The 3741-nt window shown below is 45.5% G+C and overlaps 1 non-coding gene across 1 annotated transcript; it reads right to left on the minus strand.

Moving 5' to 3' along the window:
• Positions 1-3267: 3267 nt before the first annotated feature.
• Trnap-cgg lies at positions 3268-3342 on the minus strand. The gene has a single exon. It is a non-coding gene; the product is annotated as a tRNA-Pro (tRNA).
• Positions 3343-3741: the final 399 nt, after the last annotated feature.

Raw genomic sequence — 3741 nt, forward strand, 5'->3', positions numbered from 1 at the left:
ACGGAAACTGACATACGGCCGGGAGAGTCGTATGCTGAGCACGTGCCCCTCCACATCCGCATCCACTGACAGCATGTGGTCTGAGGATGACACGACGGCCGGTCGGCGCCATTGGGCCTTATAAGGCCTGTTCGGAGTTTAGGTTTTAGAGTTTAATGTGAACTTTGTACAGATACCATTTCACAGTCGTTCGCGTCACTTTTCGAACGGTGGACAATGCACTATTTAGCTGTCGTTACACAGCTCGTGCACTGCGTGAATATCGCACATTGCGCCCATCATTGACAGTAATGACAACAGTAACTTCTCCAATAATTTTTGGTCTTTCCCATGAGCAATTCCCAAATCGCCAGTTAATTCGAACTTCCGAATCACGTTCTTCAACCCCAAAGCGAAAAGAGGGTTTCTCCGTATTAGTTTAATGCGTCGATACTCGCGAAGAGCACCAGCACTATTGCTGTTGTTTTGATGAAACGACTTTACGAGTAAAGCCCAGCTTACTTTGTCCAGACAAATGTTGACTGTCTGCAACTGTAATGCACGCTGATGCTTGTGTTTCAGTCCTACGTCGCCGTACGAGGAGACATACTTGCGAGAAACTTAGACACCAATTCAGCCCGGCGGCTGTTCTAGCGCTTGAAGGTAGGCAAACCGCCGTAAGATTGCGAATGGTTTGGTTAATTTTTACGCGTTAAAGCAGTAGCCAGATGGAATCGGTGTCAAAGTTTCTGACAGGCACGTCTCCAACGTGCTCAGTAAAGTTGCGTGGGTGGCACGGAGGGTGTTCTCTAAATCTACATCTATGTGATTACTCTGCTACTCACAATAAAGTGCCTGGCAGAGGGTTCAATGAACCACCTTCAAGCTGTCTCTCTACCGTTCCACTCTCGAACGGCACGCGCGAAAAACGAGCACTTAAATTTTTCTGTGCGAGCCCTGATTTCTCTTATTTTACCGTGATGATCGTTTCTTCCTATGTAGGTGGGTACCAACAGAATGTTTTCGCAATCGGGGGAGAAAACTCGTGATTGAAATTTCATGAGAAGATCCGGTCACAACGAAAAACGCCTTTGTTTTAATGACTGCCACTCCAATTCACGTATCATGTCTGTGACAATAACTCCCCTATTTCGCGATAATACAAAACGAGCTGCCCTTCTTTGCACTTCTGCGATGTCATCCGTCAGTCCCACCAGATGCGGATCCCACACCGCACAGCAATACTCCAGAATAGGGCGGGCAAGCGTAGTGTAAGCAGTCTCTTTAGTAGACCTGTTGCACCTTCTAAGTGTTCTGCCAATGAATCGCAGTCTTTGGTTTGCTCTACCCACAATATTATCTATGTGATCGTTCCAATTTAGGTTATTTGTAATTGTAATCCCTAAGTATTTAGCTGAATTTACAGCCTTCAGATTTGTGTTACTTATCGTGTAACCGAAATTTAGTCGATTTCTTTTAGTACTCATGTGAATAACTTCACACTTTTCTTTATTCAGGGTCAATTGCCACTTTTCGCACCATATAGATATCTTATCTAAATCATTTTCCAAGTCGTTTTGATCATCTGATGACTTTACAAGACGGTAAATGACAGCATCATCTGCAAACAATCTAAGACGGCCACTCAGATTGTCTCCTACGTCGTAAATATAGATCAGGAACAATAGAGGGCCTATGATACTTCCTTGGGGAACGTCGGATATTACTTCTGTTTTACTCGATGACATTCCGTCTATTACTGCGAACTGTGACCTTTCTGACTGCAAATCACGAATCCAGTCGCACAACTGCGGCGATACTCCATGGGCATGCAGTTTGGTTAGAAGACGCTTGTGAGGAACGGTGTCGAAAGCCTTCCGGAACTCTAAAAATATGGAATCAATTTGACGTCCCCTGTCGATAACACTTACTACTTCATGAGTATGAAGAGCTTGTTGTGTTTCACAAAAACGATATCTTCTGGATCCGTGCTAACTGTGTGTTAATAAATCGTTTTCTTCGATGTACTTCATAATGTTCGAATACAGTATATGTTCCAAAACCCTACTGCAAATCGACGTTAGTGATATAGGTCTGTAATTCAGTGGATTACTCCTACTTTATGGGTATTGGTGTGACTTGAGCAATTTTCCAGTCTTTAGGTACGGATCTTTCTGTGAGCGAGTGGTTGTATATAATTGCTGAATATGGAGCTATTTTATCAGCATACTGTGAGAGGAACCTGAGTGGTGTACAATCTGGACCGGAGGCCTTGCCTTTATTAAGTGATTTAAGCTGCTTCGTTACTCCGAGGATATCTACTTCTATGTTTCTTATCTTGGTAGTTGTCCTTGATTTGAATTCAGAAATATTTACTTCGTTTTCTTTGCAGAAGTGAGGGAGGTCTTAGAAGGACCCTTTGCCGTTTTATTCAAGCGCATGTTAATGTTGCACTCATGAGTAATCACGCCACAGACGGATGGAAAAAGCAGGATTGAAAAAGTTTAAATACAATTTATTGCTTCGGATCATGTTCAAATTTCGTCGAATAGTTTTGAACGGTCACTAGTGATTCCAACCTGTAATGGAGAGCAAAAATTGCGGTCGCGCTGCGCTCCAAAGGAAGGCGATCACATTCCATGGGGATTCAGCCTCACAGTATCCTTAGAGAAGGGTTGAAAGGTACGAGAGTGTCAGCACTATCAAAGGATGTCAAGAAATACTGCTGTTGCTCATCGCCTGCGAACTGTCGTTATCGACCGCGAATTGTGTGGGGATCAACGCCCCAGGGAAAGGGTCGTTTCATTGACGCCGTTTATGCCACCCACTGACGCCTTTTCGTGTCGATTCTGAACAGCGGTGTGTCCGAAATGTTTTCCTCGGCCATGCATAAGAAAATCGCGTGATTTAAACTATGGGTGTCACAGTTCTAACACCTATCGCAGAGACGTCAAAAGAAGGATCAACTGTGGGTAGCATCGTGTGACATGTCCACGGTGGCGTTCAGCGGAATTGTGGCGAAATTTGGTGCCAAGGTGACGTCATTAACCCTTCTTACAGCTCACACGAACTTCTCAGCTCTGGTCTCTTTTTTTTCGTATGTGTCAACACTTTGCTGTTAGCAGCGTCGTCGATCCCGGGGGTGGAGTCGCAGGGTGTCAAGCTTTTGTACCATTACAGAAGAAGGTGGTCGGCTCCTTTGAGCAAAATTACGACGCAATGGAAGGCAATTGTGGAATTTCGAAACAGTCATCCTGTAAATGAAACTTCCTGGGAGATTAACACTGTGTGCCGGACCGAGACTCGAACTCGGGACCTTTGCCTTCCGCGGGCAAGTGCTCTACCAACTGAGCTACCCAAGCACGACTCACGCCCCGTCCTCACAGCTTTACTTCCGCCAGTATCCTTTCTTTCAGGAGTGCGAGTTCTGGAAGGTTCGCAGGAGAGATTCTGTAAAGTTTGGAAAGTAGGAGGCGATGTACTGGCGGAAATAAAGCTGTGAGGACGAGGCGTGAGTCGTGCTACGGCAGCTCAGTTGGTAGAGCACTTGCCCGCGAAAGGCAAAGGTCCCGAGTTCGAGTCTCGGTCCGGCACACCGTTTTAATCTGCCAGGAAGTTTCATATCAGCGCACACTCCGCTGCAGAGTAAAAATCTCATTCTGGAAACGTCGCCCAGGCTGTGGCTAAGCCATGTCTCCTTAATATCCTTTCTTTCAGGAGTGCTAGTGCTGCAAGGTTCGCAGGAGAGCTTCTGTAAAGTTT

The sequence above is a fragment of the Schistocerca americana genome, chromosome 6 (assembly GCF_021461395.2).
Source record: "Schistocerca americana isolate TAMUIC-IGC-003095 chromosome 6, iqSchAmer2.1, whole genome shotgun sequence".
NCBI classification, from domain to species: domain Eukaryota; kingdom Metazoa; phylum Arthropoda; class Insecta; order Orthoptera; family Acrididae; genus Schistocerca; species Schistocerca americana.